This window comes from Podarcis raffonei, chromosome 17, assembly GCF_027172205.1.
Source record: "Podarcis raffonei isolate rPodRaf1 chromosome 17, rPodRaf1.pri, whole genome shotgun sequence".
Classification (NCBI taxonomy): domain Eukaryota; kingdom Metazoa; phylum Chordata; class Lepidosauria; order Squamata; family Lacertidae; genus Podarcis; species Podarcis raffonei.
The window spans coordinates 22,584,357-22,602,400 of NC_070618.1; positions in this window are offsets into that span (position 1 = coordinate 22,584,357).

Consider the following 18,044-nt stretch of genomic DNA (forward strand, 5'->3'; position numbering starts at 1 on the left):
CTGTTATTATTGCGATAACAGAGTCACTAAACAGCTAGGTCAAATTAGACATTATCATTCTCTGATCTTACTGCAAACCATACATCTCAAAGCTTGCCTAAATGTAAATCTCAGGCAATGAGGTAAAAGAACTTTCCTTTCTCTGCAGACTTTTAACAGTCTTGCATTTCTTCCTTTTTTTAATATGTTTATTCATTTTACAATACAAAAATATAAAAACACATAACAAAGTTTTTCACAAATACATTTTTTGGGGCTTCCCTCAGCTCTTCTGCAAATCCTCCATTTTAATCCTTCTTCCGCATTTCTTAATTTAATATTGCCTTTTATTAAAAACCCCCTCCCTCTTATTCCCTTTTTTACAGTATTTCTAATATTTTTTTTCCACAGAGCCTCTTGCAAACCTACAAACGTTATTTGTTCATCGCATATACTTTTCAAATAGTCTACAAATTTACTCCAGTCTTTAGTGAATCTGTGGTCTCGTAGGCTTCGGATCCTTTCTAACAGTCTTGCATTTCAGTGATGTTCAGTTCAGTTAGGACTTCATAAGTATATATATATATATATATTACTTGTTTATAATAGTAGCATTGCTAGATGGGGAGTTTGGTGCTGACTGATTGTATGCTTTTGTCAGCCTTCCGGAAACTTATGAATAAAGCTGAGTATCCTATTTTCAAATACACAAATAGAATTGGAATACCACTGTAACAGAAGCGGAACACAGGGCAGATTGTAAGGCATTCTGCATTATTCTGCATTTCTGCTGCTTAAGTCTGTTTCTCAAGAGGAAAGGATGTTTATCTTACTTCCTATCTCGCTGTAAGTAGCCTGATACATAGTCTCAGCAAAATGGAATGGGTGAGGCCCACAAATGAGTTCCACCCATTAGCTACCAGAAGCCGGTCCAGATTTTTCTCAGTTGTTTTTTCCTCTGCTCTGGTTGTTTCTCTTTGTAACTAGAATGGACAGAAGTTTCGTCTTGCAGCAAAGAAGCAAAATGCCACCCTAGTTCACGCAAAACACTAAGCCCAAGTTGTTGTTGTTTCGTAAACGTATTTATATACAGTCATACCTTGGAAGTTGAACGGAATCCGTTCTGGAAGTCCGCTCTACTTCCAAAACATTTGGAAACCAAATCGTGGCTTCTGATTGGCTGCAGGAAGCTCCTGCAGCCAATCAGAAGCTGTGGAAGCCCCGTCAGTTGTTTGGGTTCCAAAAGAACGTTCGCAAACTGGAACAGTCACTTCCGGGTTTGCGGTGTTTGGGAGCCAAAACATCTGAGTTCCAGGGCGTTCAGGATCCAAGGTATGACTGTACCTTCCTCTCACCAGTGTGGTGTAGTGGTTAAGAGTGGTAGACTCGTAATCTGGTGAACCGGGTTCGATTCCCCGCTCCTCCACATGCAGCTGCTGGGTGACCTTGGGCTAGTCACACTTCTCTGAAGTCTCTCAGCCCCACTCACCTCACAGAGTGTTTGCTGTGGGGGAGGAAGGGAAAGGAGAATGTTAGCTGCTTTGAGACTCCTTTGGGTAGAGACTCCTTGCGGAATATCAAATCCAAACTACTACAACTCTTCTTCTTCTTCTTCTTCTTCTTCTTCTTCTTCTTCTTCTTCTTCTTCTTCTTCACAAAACGTATCTGTGCCATGGAGCAAATGAGTGGGCATTTCCCCACACACACCTAGGTGCAAGGTAGAAAAACAAAATCCAGAGCTGTGTGTCTGTGTGTGTTAGCTGAGCTGGAAGCAGACTGGAAGCTGGAGACCCAGAGACAAACTCGCTCCGTGGTGGATCCAAAGCTGTAACTAATGGAGATGCAATATATATATATATATATATATATATATATATATATATATATATATTATTATTATTATTATTATTTATATACCACCCTATACCCGAAGGTCTCAGGGCGGTTCACAGAACAAAAAGAGTGGGCAGTGAATATTGTAAATAAACAAATAATCAGTTTGTTACAATCGACAAAAACCAGGTGACACAAAAAAATTATTTATACTTTTCAGATACATACATTTCACTGATTTTACAATCATTTTGAATCATTTTAAAACTCGACTTCCTTCCCCCTCTTTCTGTGGTTCCTCGGTTCCTTAAATTTATTTTTAATATCTTCTGCATATCCAAATTCACTTAATTTACTCATTTATTTATCATCTTTAAATAGATACCGTATTTTTCTGTGTATAAGAATAGTGGTTTTTTCCTAAAGAAGAATGTGAAAAATTAGGGGGCATCTCAAACCTGAGTCCCCCAAAATAGGGAGCGTCTTATACATGGGGGGCATCTTATAGATGGAAAAATACGGTACTCTTATGTAACTGCAGGTTATTATCCTGCCAGTGTTTTCATCCGTTTACAATTTACCATTTCCACTCTTTTATAAAAAGTTTGTTATCTTGATTTCTAATTCAGGTGACATTTAAAACCTTTGTTAGAAACCCAGAAGCTGCTGGTCATCCTAAACATTATATATATATATATATATATATATATATATATATATATATATGTTCTAGTCTTCTCTCTCCTCAGTGTCCCAGCTCCATGAGGAGGTGTTCATTTTGTGAGCCACTCCAACCTACATCCAGAATGCATAGATGTGTAACATAAACAATATATCCAAAAGACAGCACAATCTCTGCTGAGCTTCATTCCAAGGGAACCAAACTTTGGGCAAATGCTGGAACCTCTCACTGCTCAAAGATCAGGGTATGTAACAGTATAGTGCAGATGGAATCAAAACTGTCTTCCTCAAGGTTCAGAGGCAGAGGAAATTGACACTTCTCATCATAGGCGTTGGAAGAAAAAGTTATTCCTTCAAGTGGTAGCATGTTTCAAAACAGAATAAGAGGAGGAAGCGCTATTGGTGCTTCTGTTTTCAACACTTCTTCATAATGTGTGAAACCGGCCAGGAAACCTCTCAGCTAAGGACATGCTGCACACGAGAAAGGCCACTGTTATTCAAGCTATTTCGGCTTTCCTCAAAATTCCTCGGTCTCTTCCAAGGAGGAACCTCCAACTCTACTTTGTGTCAGCCGAAATCCAGCAGCAACCAAGTGATTTACAGAACTCGCCCACATCCAAAGAAAATTTTGCTAGGTCTCATCAAAGCCTCCTAGCCTGACGTCAAAATTCCTCTGATGTTTTGCCCCAGAGACCCACAGATTCTCTTTGAATTTCATTTGTGGTGATAGAGTAGCAATTTTGCTCACTGGAGGGGGTACAATAAAACCATGTTGTGAAACCTTGCACTGATAGACAGAGGGTGGGGGGCTTGCAAGGGCTGCCGCAGCCTTCTTGATTGTTCCATTCCCATCTTTAGAATTTTATATGGGACTTCTGCTGCTGAATAAAGAGAGAAATTGTTTCCTTATCTTGATGAGCACCAGCCGCTTACATGAAGAAGACTATTGCAGGAAGTTCATCCAATGCGCCGTTTGATGTGTCGCTGAATAAAAGACACACAGTAATAATAATAATAATAATAATTTATTATTTATACCCCAGCCACTCTAGGAAGCTTCCAACCAAACATTAAAAACAATACAGCATCAGACATTAAAAACTTCCCTAAACAGGGCTGCCTTCAGTTGTCTTTTAAAAGTAAAATAGTTGTTTATTGCCTTGACATCTGCTGGGAGGGTGTTCCACAGGGCAGGCGCCACCACTGAGAAGGCCCTCTGCCTGGTTCCCTGTAACCTCACTTCTCGCAGCGAGGGAACTGCCAGAAGGCTCACGGCGCTGGACCTCAGTGTCCCGGCTGGATGATGGGGGTGGAGACAGTCCTTCAGGTATACTGAACTGAGGCCGTTTAGGGCTTTAAAGGTCAGCACCAACACTTGTGCTTGGAAACGTACTGGCAGCCAATGAAGATCTTTCAGGACCGGTGTTATATGGTTTCAGCAGCCACTCCAGTCACCAGTCTAGCTGCCGCATTCTGGATTAATTGCAGTTTCTGAGTCATCTTCAAAGGTAGCCCCACACAGAGCGCATTGCAGTAGTCCAAGCGAGAGATAACTAGAGCATGCACCACTCTGGTGAGACAGTCCGTGGGCAGGCAGGGTCTCAGCCTGCGTACCAGATGGAGCTGGTGAGCTGGTAAACAGCTGCCCTGGACACAGAATTAACCTGCGCCTCCATGGACAGCTGTGAGTCCAAAATGACTCCCAGGCTGCACACCTGGTCTTTCAGGGGCACAGTTACCCCATTCAGGAGCAGGGAGTCCCCCACACCAGCCTGCCCCCTGTCCCCCAAGAACAGTACTTCTGTCTTGTCATGATTCAACCTCAATCCATTAGCTGCTGACGTTTCGTCAGCAACAAGACCACCCACTAGCAATCATTTATACAAGAAGTTACTGCCACAGAGGCTCTTAGGCTCTGCAGCAGCGTGTGGTGAAATCTTTCACAGGGGAACAGTTAGGGCCAGAGGCACCAGCTTGTGAGGGCAATTGAGGGGGTAACATCATGCACGTGATGTTCCAATGTTGCACGCATGAACATTGCACCTTCCTCCCTAAGCCAGGCAGAAACTTCCCAAGCTTGGGAAGGAGGCACCAGGTTTTAGAGTATTAATTAGAGTATTAATTTACCAGGAACATTTAGGGGACTAGCCTAGTCCCCCTAGACCACTAATCACATGCCACTAACTGTTTGTTAGTCGGGACGCGGATGGCGCTGTGGGCTAAACCACTGAGCCTCTTGGGCTTGGCGATCGGAAGGTCACGGTTCGAATCCCTGCAATGGAGTGAGCTTCCATTGCTCTGTCCCAGCTCCTGCCAACCTAGCAGTTCAAAAGCACACCAGCACAAGTAGATAAATAGGTACCGCTCCGGCAGGAAAGTAAACAGCATTTCCGTGCGCTCTGGTTTCTGTCACGGTGTCCCATTGCGCCCGAAGCGGTTTAGTCCTGCTGACCACATGACCCGGAAAGCAGTCTGTGGACAAACGCCAGCTCCCTCGGCCTGAAAGTGAGATGAGCGCCACAAGCCCATAGTCGCCTTTGACTGGACTTAACCGTCCAGGGGTCCTTTACCTTTTTACTTTTAGGCAGTTGTCAACACTAGCTGGGTGCCCTGCCCTGCTAACTTTCTCTGTGATATTGGAATTGTGGGCTGATGTCCACAGATCCAAGCGGGGAATGATGATTCTTCCTGCCTGTTATTAGGAGCTCATTTGTGTTGAGTCAGAACAATGGTCCTCCTGGACCAGAACACCCTCGCTTGGCTTTGATGTTGACTCTTTGAGGTCTCAGGCAAAGACCTTCTTGGGTCTCCTCTGCTGTCTATTATCCATTGTACTCAACCTGGGACTTTGTACGTGCCAATCACTCTCCCTGTGATCAGAGTTCAGATCAGGGATGTACAAAATCCCTGTTTCTCTTTTAATGGATTATTTCTGCGGAATTGAAAAGCAAACTTGTCTATTCGGTGCATGTACAGTATATGCAAATGTGGGTATTTCACATGTTAGCCTATTCAAGGCATGTATGTGCAAATAGTTATTTCATGTGTCAGCTTGAACCTCACCTCCAATGCACTTTTGGCATGGCACGCCCAGCCTGGTATTGCTTTTTTCCTTACTCAGGTGATTCGCAGGACACAGCCCCAATCTGTAGCAATACCAAGACTTAATTCAGTGATTCCTCAGGCTACTTTTACCGTTGCGTGTGGCGAATTTCCACTTGACCCACCTGCCTGCTATTATAATTATTTTCAGCAAGGGCGGCTTCCATCCTGCAGAACAGGTGCGGGTGTTTTAGGCTGGGGCAAACTAGCCAGATGGGTAGGGTATAAATAATAATAATATTAATATTATTAATTATTATTATTACTACTACTACTTCACAATGTATGTTGTGCTAATGCTTGATGCTAATGTCCTTTCCCCCAAAACCTTTACAATATTACTGGTTATCAAAATATCATCACTTTCTCTCCCCACTTCCACCCCATTTAATCAGATTTCCTTTTCTAGGGGAAATTGGATAAATTAAGGGGCAGGCACCAAATTGTTTCCAATTTCTTAATGATCCACTTGCCATATTGATCCCTGCATCAGGAAGCACCCACGCCATGAAATCTATTGGAGAATGCATGTTGAGTTTTTGTTGTTTTGTTTTGTTTATATATTTATGGTGGATCATTCTAGCCTCCGTTTTACATACAGAGTCTCTTCTGCTTCATCGTGGTGGGTGCTTTCCAAAACATGAAGGCCAAAAAAAAATGTCAACAGCTGGAATGTTTTATAGAAATGTTGCATGACTTTTGAGGGGGAGGGGAATGGAGATGAAAGCAGAAAAGAAACTGGCTTGGGGAGCCTTGTTGGGAAATTGGTTTTTAGTGCTAGATAGCCCGCCCACTTGACTCCTGCGTAATTTGTACTATGGAAAGCTATGGCAAGTCCATTTTTCATTTGGCTGGCGACTGTTGAAAACAGACGCGATGGACCTCTTGTCTCATCCAGAGGGATTTTCCTCCTGCTCTCAGATGCTCGAGGAAGAGACATCTAGCCTTGAGGATGCTGATGTGTGGTCTCTTCTTCCTTCCCTTGAAGAAACTAACAAAAAGCAACAACTCAGTGGAAACAGGTCTTTACATTGACATGGGTGAAATCAATGTATGCTCTTTTTCTTTACAGAGATGCCTTTTCAAGGGTGAATTTTCAGAGCTCTCGGGGATGGGTGTGCTTCATTGTAAAGACAAGGTGGTTTAGAAGGTCAGGAGGCATTTCAAAACAAAATTTAACAAAATCCTTTGCAACCACTTCAAGTGGCAAATAGGCTGCTCTCAGTCCGGTGACGTTCCTGCCTAATTTGGGATAGAATGCCCCACGGAAGTGATGCTATGTTGTTTGTGAGAGACAGCTGCAACACAAGTGAAAATTCAGCAAGCGAGGCTCTTGCAGATATGGTTGCATGTCACACGGTTGTTAAAAGGCACAAAAGTCCTGCCAGGAATAAAGTTGGCAACCCTACACACACACACACACACACACACACACAAACAAACCTGACAGCGGATTCAATTTTTCATTCCTTTTCTCACGGCGAACGCCTTATTCCCTTAATGTTATGCAAATTCACCATTTTGAAAAGAACATTCCAGAACGTTTTAGCAAGAAGGCACCTCTTATTTATCTTTCCCTTCCTCGTCGCCACAATAGATTTCTTTTCTTATAAATATTTGTACATAAAAGAGGTGGAGGCGATGAAAAAAGGGTGGTATTAATGGGCGCAGACCTCAGAGGCAATGAAGAAAGCAACAAGTCCAAGCTCGTTTGGTTGCTTGTTTATTGCCATGTAATATTGTCCATTATAAGCCTAATGGAAAGTTCAGGAATGTGGGTGTGTTGCCATGAAGGGCAGATCAACAGCACCATACATTCAAAGAACATCTGGTGCACATTTAAAGCACATGACCTCACCAAAGAATCATGGGAACTGTAGTTTGTTGGGCAAGCTGGGAGCTCTGTGAGGGGGAAACTATAGTTGTAAGGATTCTTTTTCTACCTGGGCAATTATCTTTCCACAAGAACCGACATCGCCTGAGCTCTGCGAGTGCAGCTTTCTCCCAATTGAAGTGCAGAGTGTTTGAGGACCTGGACATTCACAGGGAAACCAAAATGCTTGTTTACAAAGCTATGGTACTACCAACCTTACTGTATGCTTGTGAAACATAGACCACTTATAAGCGCCATCTCCAACTCCTTGAAAAATTCCACCAATGGTGTCTCTGGAAAAAATTTACACATCACTAGGGAAGACAGGCAAACTAATATCAGTGTACTGGAAGAAGCAAAGATCACCAGTGTCGAAGTAATGATTCTTCAACATCAACTTTGTTGGACTGGTCATGTTGTGCAGATACCTGATTATCGTCTTCCAAAGCAACTACTCTATTCTGAACTTTTAAAAGGAAAGCGTACAGTATAATCACAATATGCAAGCTGCCTTGTAGACTCTGTACCCTAAATAAATAAATACATTTATTTATAAATGTATAAATAAATGGCTCTGTTCAGCAGTTCTCTGCATGAACACTGTGTGCCTGAATCAATGAGCTGCACCACTGACACATGCCCTCCAACATTTCTCTGATGAAAATATGGACGCCCTATTCCATAATAAAAATAAAAATATTAATAATTTCATTATTATTACCCCGCCCATCCAGCTGGGTTGCCCCAGCCACTCTGGGTGGCTTCCAACAGATATAAAAACATAATAAAACATTAAGCATTGAAAACAACTTCCCTATACAGGGCTGCCTTCAGATGTCTTCTAAGGGTTGTATAGTTACTTATCTCCTTGGCTCATGGGTTGTACCCTCCATACCCTCCAACATTTCTCAAGTGAAAATAGGGCTGTCCTAAGGAAAAGTGAGATATTCCGGGATCAAATCAGAAACTGGGGAGGCTTCTGTAAATCCAGGCCTATCCCTGGAAAATAAAGACACTTGCGGAGTCTGCTCATGTCGTGCACACCACTGATCTCACTGTCTCCATGATGAGATGCTTGAGTTATGGAGTGGAATTCATGAAGGATAATGCTATCAATGGCTACAAGTAATGATGACTATGTTCTGGCCAGAGGCATTAATGCTTCTGAAGACCTGTTTCTGAAAGCCACAGGACGGGAGAAGGCTGCTGTGCTCGGTTTCCCACAGGCATCTAGTTGGCCACTGTGAGAACAGGATTATGAACTAGATGGACCATTAGTGTCACAGTCGGGTTCATGGGTGATCGAAGTCCCAGCTGGGGACGTTGGAACTGGGGGCAAGATGGCAGGGTGGGAGCAGGAACGGGAGTCCAGAAGCCAGGAGTCAGAAAGCCAAGAGTCTGAAGGTCAGAGAGCCAGGAGTCAAGAAGCCAAGGATCCGAGGGTCAGGAAGCAAGGAATCACGAAGTCAGGGGTCCGAGGATCAAGAAGCAGGGAGTCAACAAGCCGAGGTTCAAGGAGGTTCAAGGTTCAAACACAGCAAGGCAGGAAGCGTGCTGCTGTGGCAAAGAGCCAAAGGGAAATGCTGACCTTATATCCCTTCCTGGCTCTTGCCACCAGGTGCTGTGAGTTACCAAGCGGCCTCACCTGTGAGGCTGCGCCTTGCCTCTTCAGAACAAACTTAGGAAGGCCCCAGTCCTGCAAAGTCCTATTGGTCACAGGGCCTGGCTCCTGCACACACACCTGACAATTAGCCTAGTCCAGCAGGCTCTTTCTTATATTCTTTACTGCAGATATTGCAGAAATGCAGAGAGAAGAGGAAGCACAAGTTATGCACTCGTCCCATGGTCTCCACATTCAGAACTGCATTCAGGATTCCAGAGATGTTGTTTGCTTGCTTTAAAAAACAGACTTTTACATCCCACAAGTGATACCCTATTCATGGGGGGGGGGGGGACCAAGGAGCCTTGGGCATTTCTCTAGAAAGTTTCTAATTCTTTCTTCTTCTGTAGTTATTTGATAAGTGTTTTGTTGGGATGGGTGTGGGGAGGGGGGAGAAAATTGGATTTGTCTCCCCTCCTGATGACCCCACCTGCAGATCCTTTGTTAAAAGACAAAGCACCACCAATTGGCATTTTCAAACTTCAGAGCAAAAGCTAAAGCTGGAGGGTTTGTTTTGCCATCTGCTGTTTGTGGAAGGTTTCATCTTACAGGGTCAGATAAGCCATGTCTAAAGAGGAAATGAGTTAATGGAGTGGTTCTGATGATTGGGACAGGTGAGATGTAGCCCTTGGGGGGGAAAGAAGCCGCAGGTATGCTTCCTTATTTAAAACAAAGCACAAGAAACAGCTCCTGGAAGGATATGGAGGGGAGAGCCTCCACCATAAGCTTCCAAAATCTGTAGCTTTGGTTATTTTAAAGGAAAACTCCATACATTCCTCAGCTGCTTCTGTGCAGAAAATTGCATTATCATCATGTGACAATCATAAGCAGGTGTGGTTAATTTTACGTGCACACTTAATGGGGACTGCCATCAATCCCGACTTCTCAGTATACCTATGCTGCATGTGTACAGTATGTATATGCTGCAGTAGACGCGGGTGGTGCTGTGGTCTAAACCACTGAGCCTCTTGGGCTTGCCGATCAGAAGGTCGGTGGTTTGAATCCCCGCTACCATCACTCTGTCCCAGCTCCTGCCAACCTAGCAGTTTGAAAGCACACCACTGCAAGTAGATAAATAGGTACCATTGCGGCGAGAAGGTAAATGCCGTTTCCATGCGCTCTGGCTTCCATCACAGTGTCCTGTTGCTCCAGAAGTGGTTTGGTCATGCTGACCACATGACCCGGAAAGCTTTTTGTGGACAAACACCGAATCCTTGACCTGAAAGCGAGATGAGCACCACAACCCCATAGTCGCCTTTGACTGGATGTAACCGTCCAGGGGTCTTTTACCTTTTTTTCCTAAAAGGGGAAGAACAATTATCTTCAAGGTTCTGTTATGGTTCCCCCCCCAAAAAAAACACACTGACACCCTTGGGGATCAGAACTCAAAAACATGAGGCAGCTGCTGAGGCCATAACACCTTGCCAAAGCTCACTAGTTTTGCACACCCAGGCTGGGCAGCTGTTTCTGCAAGCTGCCGTTTTCAATTTTAATAATTTTTATTGGAATTTTATTTACAAAACATAAACCCCCACCCCCAATACACAATCCACCCTCATTAAACGTGAACATAACATACAGTGAGCATAACATACAACAATACAAACAACGAAATAAAAGACTTCCTTTATCCTGTATCTGGCCTCCTTATTTACTTCTTATAAACTGTTTCCTTTGTGAATAATTATTAAGATTTTTCTAATTATAACTTAAGTATCCACAAAGTCTCCTGCAGACATTAATCGAAACAAGTCCAGGTATGTATTTTAGGGCACTGTTTTGTGAAGTATTCTCTGCATTTTCCCCATGCTTTTTGAAACTCTTGTCTAGTGTGATCTCTAATTGCCTCTGTTAATCTAGCCAGTGCAATATACTCTAACAGTTTGTCTTGCCATTCCTTTTTTGTTGGCACAGTTTCTTTTTTCCAGTTTTTAGCAATTAAAATCCTTGCCGTGCAAGCTGCTGTTTTTATTTCTCACAGGGCTAGAGTGGGGAACCTCTGGCACTCCGATGTCGTTGAACCACAACTCCCATCAGCCCCAATAAACATAGTCAATAACCAGGGATAACGGAAGTTGTAGTACAGCAGCATCTGGATGCAGAAGGACTAGCTTGAGAGGGCAATGGGAGGTGGCCAGTGGTGTGCACATGACTTCACCCTCTTTTCTGCATCACCTTCTAATATCTGCACCTTGGACTGCTGTTCAAGGCACAGTTTAGAAGAGATCTGTTCATAACAGATTCCACCCACTGAAGATTCGCCTGACTTTGAAAACTGAGGAAGCAAGGATTTTGGGAACATGCCTGGTATTGAGTAAGACCATTGGTCCATCTAACTCAAAACTGTATACACTGACGGTTAAGTATAGTAATGTAATTCACTGAAATTGCAAATCCTTGCATGCGTTACTATGTGTTTAGATTTGACTGGTTGGTAACTGAATTTTAGAGAGTTCTGTAGTAGTTAGTGATTGGCCACTGCTGGTCACACGGGAGGTATCTAGTGAAGAAGAGACTCCATTTTATGTGTAGCAAGGTGACTCTGTTTTAGAATCCACTGTGAACACTTCTAAGTTGAGTGGAGTGTTGTAGTGCTTCTTCTCTGGAGGAAAGAAAGAGAGCAGAGCTTCAGGAGAAGGTAAAAGTGGATATCTCTTCTAGGAGCTGCAAGGCATGGCCTAACTGAGATACAGAAGGCTGAGTGCGGAGCTCTGGAAAGGAAGGAAAATACAGTTGTTTGGAAGTTGGAAGAAGAGACTGTAAGCCCGTGCTTGGAAAAAGCTTGTGACTGTAAATATTGTTTTAATTCATCAATAAGATTCTGCAAGTAAAGCTTTTCAATGTTAAACTCTGGACATTGGTTTAATTCTCAAAGAAGAGTGTCAGTCACATATATTTTAAGATTCTCAGCTGCAATTTCACTATGCTTACCGTATTTTTCGCTCCATAAGATGCACCTAGTTTTTAGAGGAGGAAAACAAGAAAAAAACTATTTTGAATCAAATGTTGTACTAAACTATTTAATAAACTACCAGTATATCAGAATAATATTTCAACCATGTAAAGTGAACAGCAGTCCACAGTGGCATTAAGAACCATCATCGCTATCATTAACAAATGAAGAGAGACTTTATCCCCTAGTAAGGGGGGGCAAGCAATGGAAATATGTGAGCTTCCCACATTGAGTCCTTTAGATCTAAGGACTGTATGGTTTGGCCCTACACAATTATTTTAATAAAGCCAAAAGAAGTGGGACTTTCTTCCTTTTTGTTCATTGCAGTGAGCTCTGGGGGCTTTCATATGAGGGAGGAATGATGGAGAAATCTGATTCAATTCCCATTTAAAGTCAAACCTACCTAATTCACACCTTCGTACACAACACAAGGACCAAACCACAGCCGCCCTTCAAATTTCACACTTCTGCAAAGGAAGGCACTACTGTCATGGCAAGACCAGAGGCAGAGGGAGGGTCTTGCGTGGCAGCACATCGCCTGTGGGGACGTCGGACGTCACCCATGCGAGCGTCATCCCAAGGGGGCGGCCAAGCGCGGGGGCGGAGGGATTACACGGCTCCCGCTGTGCTTGTTTTACACCCGTGTAAGCAGCTCCTTTCCCGCTTTGCTGCTTTAAAGCGAGCTGCAGAGGAGGGAAGACGGGAGCCATGGCTCCTGTCCGTCCCTCCTCCACTCAGCATTCGCTTCATAAGATGCACAGACATTTCCCCTTACTTTTTAGGAGGAAAAAAGTGCGTCTTATGGAGCGAAAAAATATGGTAATTCAACACTGACTGCGGGGTGCCTCTCTCCATGCTTCTAGGTGGGAAACAATTTCAGGCTCAACCCTACCTGAAGATGCCAGGTTTGAACCTGCATGAAAAGCCAGATGCTCTACTGCTGAGCAACCAGTTTTCCTGGGCTGGCAGCACGGAGGGCATGATCCCTTTTGAACATTTCCTCTCCGCCTCCACCTCCTGGCAGTGCTTGCTCCTTCCGGCAGTTTCCTCACTGCTACTGAGGTCCTGTTGAAGCAACGTTGACACAAGAGCAGATAATCACGGTGACACCAGCCCTCGAGGTCGCCAAAGGACAAAGCTGCCGTTTGTTTGGCTTCACACATTGCGGCTCTTTATTCCACAGCTCTGCGGTGGCCTGTAAAACTCTCCCTCCCCGCCCCCCAAAGTAATTGCACAGCCGGAGCATGAAGAGTGAAGCGAATGAAAGCAATTTCTGTTTTCTTGTGTTGGTAAGCTGATGATATGGATGGCGATTTGTTGGCCTAGAGACCAAAATGATACAAATTAGCTGAGAAAATTGGGACAGCTTTCTTGGCTCTTCAAAGAAGAAACTTGGATAATGCTTACTGGGATACCCATCACCAAAGAGCAGAGCTACTCTGGTATGCGTGTGATTTCGCCCACCCCTGAAAAACTTTAAATCCTTTGATTAGGTTGAACTTGTTTTTTGTTTTTGTTTTTTAAGTTTCTTCCCCAATGTTAACGGAAAAATCCGAGGGCTCCCTTGGACAAAAACAAAGACACCAACCAGGATAACTTGGAGCAAAACAGCAGGCTGTAGGCTTGGCCTTTATTGAATACTGTCGCGACAGGACTCCCACCCGCAACAAGATGAAGCAAAATGGAAGTCCAGAACAAAAGAAGACCCCAACTTTTATTAGTTACTAATCCCCCAAACTACACCCCTAAGACTACATCACAACTACATCACAACTAGGAGGGGTTGAGGGAGGAGTTGTGGAGGTAACCTGAGTGTCTTGTCGCCTGGCTGGTTCCTCCTTTCCCCCCTCCCCATGAGTACTTTCCAGGTGACAAAGGGGAGCTTGCAGTTTCCTGCCCCCAGAGGGAAGAGCTGATCATTGTCCTTTGTTCCAGTCCATGCTGAATCCACTCCCATATGCAAGTACTTTGTGATCTTGATGGTCTTCTGTCTAGGACCATCAGGGTTGGCATAGCAACTGGACAGGGCTTCCTGTGTATGTGCTGGTATGCTCAAGGGATTATGGTTGGCCTGTATCAAACCTTCCCCATTTTGTAGTCCTTCCTTCATGGAGTAAAATAAAAGTGGAACAGTGCAGATCCGATGTATGGTTGATTTTCTATGAATTTATAACAGTAGTATGTGAGAGAGAGTGTGTGAACTTTGTACAAACTGAATGATTGGGGGGGGGGTGTTTCATGCGACACCAACAAAAACACAATTTCAGGGAAAGCTCTGATTCCCATTTCTATCACTGCCCAAGTGCTTTACCTCAACTAAATTATCTTAAATCAGTGATGGCCAAACTTGGCCCTCCAGCTGTTTTGGAACTACAATTCCCATCATCCCTGACCACTGGTCCTGTTAGCTAGGGATGATGGGAGTTGTAGTCCAAAAACAGCTAGAGGGCCAAGTTTGGCCATCACTGTAAAATGATAAATGCTGTCCTCCTGTTTATATTCACAAAGTTCCTGAATCAGCTCTACTGGACAGAGAGTAACCTGACCAGCAGAATGAAGCCAGAGTGCAGAGGGAAATTAATAATAATAATAATATATTTATTCATTTATACCCCACCCAATAGGCTCCCAACAGAATAATAAAAACAACACAATAAAACATCAAACATTAAAAACTTCCCTAAACAGGAAACAATGGTTCCATGAGCACATATCAGCTAAAAATCCCCTGGTCATTCCTGTCACAGAAGGGCTCATTTCCTGAATGCAGAAATGCAGGCCTTAAAAGTAGTCCTTAAATGATAAATCAGCATGTGCCATTAAGGTAAGACGAAATGATTTTGAGGAGATATGGAGGGTGTTTGTAGAATTTGTACTGTTGAAACGGAAAGGGGTCAAACCATCACAAGAGATGTTGAAATTTTGGGAGGTTGGGGAGTTACAATGGAATGGTCTCAGTGGTGGGGTGCACATTTTTATTCTTATTTATTTATGGTTATTACTTTGTCAAAATAAAATTAAAAATTTTAAAAATGGGTTAAGCTTCACATGTCTGAGCAAGCATGGTAACACATCACCCATTATTTTTGTTTATTTTATTGCACTTAATCACACCTCCTCCAAGGTGTTCAAGGTGTGCAAGGCGTCCCTCACCCCATTTTATCCTCACCCGAACCCCCTGAGGTAGGCTAGTCTGAGAGGCAGGAATTGGCCCAAGATCACCCAGTGAGCTTCATGACTGAGTGGGGAATATGAACCCTGGTTTTCCAGGTCCTCTAACCACTACACCACAGTGCCTGTACCTAATCCTCTTTTTAAACTGTAGGTCCCAGAGAGCGAACCTGGAGTCGTCTGCATGCAAAGTATTACCACCAGGATTGTCTCTGGAAATTTGCCGAATAGGAAATGCAAAATGAATCTGGGGAGTCGCCTTCAAGATAAATTTGAGAATTGTTGAGGGCAGTCAACAGGAATCTAAGAAGCCCAGTGAAATTTCTCAGAGATCCCTGTGGAGGTTCATCCTTGGTCAAAACATACGGGGTTCTTTTGCCCCCAAGAAAGCTGAAAGTGTTTCCAGTATGACTAGTAAATTTTCTCAGAAAACATTCATGCAATGTTTTGTGTGAAAAACATAGCCAATAGCAGGCTATAATTGCATGTGAAATATGAAAAATCAACAAAATAAACATCCAGCATATTTCTTGCAGCTAGCTGGTAAATTCTTTAATAATAATAATAATAATAATAATAATAATAATAATAATAAAATTTCATTGAAATTGCATGATTTTCATTAAACCAGGTGGGATTTTTTTCAGGCATCAAAGGGAGAAGGAGAACTTAGGACTCGAAAAGCCACACGACTGTTTCCTAAGCATTCTTTGTTCTCTGTGCAAAGCTATCAGATATTTTGTTTGTCTTGAAACATCACTCACCATAGTCAAGAGAGATCTGCCCCCTTTTAAACTACAAACTTTACCTAGCCTTCTGCTCTGTACTCTGTGCCATCTGTGGCATTTGTCTCCCAACAGTACCAAGCTGTTCTCTTGAGCAAATTTCTCTTGCAATAAAGCTACTGGAAAGATCAACAAAGAGGTCAAGCATCAGACTCCCGTGCCATAATATTTGATGAGGCAAAATGAAGCCCTCCAGCAACTTTCCAAATCTTGCCCTAGTAACTGGAAGGAACTGAAATAATAATAATAATAGTAATAATAATAATAATAATAATAATAATAATAATAATAATAATAATTGTTGCTGTTGTTGTTGTTAAAATTATTATTATTATTATACCTCGCTCATCTGGCTGGGTTTCCCCAGCCACCCTGAGTGGCTTATAACATATCTAAAAACCATAATAAAAACATCAAACATTTTAAAGCTTCCAATACAGGGCTGCCTTCAGATAACTGATGGGGGGGTATTCCACAGGGAAGGTGCCACCACAGAGAAGGCCCTCTGCCTGGTTCCCTGTAACTTCTCTTCTCACAGTGAGGGAACCGCCAGAAGACCCTTGAAGGAGGACCTCAGTGTCCGGGCTGAATGATGGAGGTCCAGACACTCCTTCAGGTATACTGAGCCAAGGCCATTTAGGGCTTTAAAGGTCAGCACCAGCACTTTGAATTGTGCTCAGAAATGCACTGGCAGCCAGTGAAGATCCTTTAGGATTGGTGTTATATGGTCTCGGCGGCCACTCCCAGTTACCAGTCTTTCTGCCGCATTCTGGATTAGTTGTAGTTTCCAAGTCACCTTCAAAGGTAGCCCCATGTAGAGGGTGTTGCATTAGTTCAAGCGGGAGGTAACCAGGGCATGCACCACTCTGGTGAGACAGTCTGCAGGCAGGCGGGGTCTCGGCCTGTGTACTAGATGGAGTTGGTAAACAGCTGACCTGGACACAGAATTGACCTGTGCCTCCATAGACAGCTGTGAGGTCAAAATGAGTCCCAGGCTGTGCACCTGGTCCTTCAGGGGCCATTCAGGAGCAGGGAGACCCCCCCACCTGCCCGCTCCCTGTCCCCCTAAAACAGTACTTCTGTCTTGTCAGGATTCAACCATAATCTGTTAGCTGCCATCCATCCTCCAACCGCCGAAAGAAAATAAAGAAAGAAGGAAAGAATGGACAGGTGTGTTTGCACACAAAGGTCCGTATAGTTAAAGCCATGGTTTTCCCAGTATTGATGTATGGAAGTGAGAGCTGGACCATAAAGAAGGCTGATCGCCGAAGAATTGATGCTTTTGAATTATGGTGCTGGAGGAGACTCTTGAGAGTCCCATGGACTGCAAGAAGATTAAACCTATCCATTCTGAAGGAAATCAGCCCTGAGTGCTCACTGGAAGAACAGATCCTGAAGCTGCGGCTCCAATACTTTGGCCACCTCATGAGAAGAGAAGACTCCCTGGAAAAGACTCTGATGCTGGGAAAGATGGAGGGCACAAGGAGAAGGGGATGACAGAGGATGAGATGGTTGGAGAGTGTTCTCGAAGCTACCAACATGAGTTTGACCAAACTGTGGGAGGCAGTGGCAGACAGGAGTACTTGGCGTGCTCTGGTCCATGGGGTCATGAAGAGTCGGATATGACTGAATGACTAAAAACAACAACAAAATTGGTAAGCTGGAACGTGTGCAGAGAGGGTGACCAAGATGATTGAGGGTCTAGAAGCCAAGCCTTATGAGGAACACTTGAGTGGGGAATTCTGAACAGACTGCAGTCCTAACCACACCCACTGGGCAGGAGGTAACTGCAGTTGTACCTGTGAGACTTTTTCCTGAGCAAACAGGAATAAGATCCTCAGAATATTCGTTCCTACAAGATGTTGATTTACCAGCACAAACATGTCCAGGTTTGATGTTCTCCGTTTCTTATAAAACAATGTAACTTAAAACTGAGGGCTACAATGGGAACCGAGTCTCCGATTTTCCTTTCAGCGTCCAAGAATTGGCTTGCCTTTTGAGCTTTCG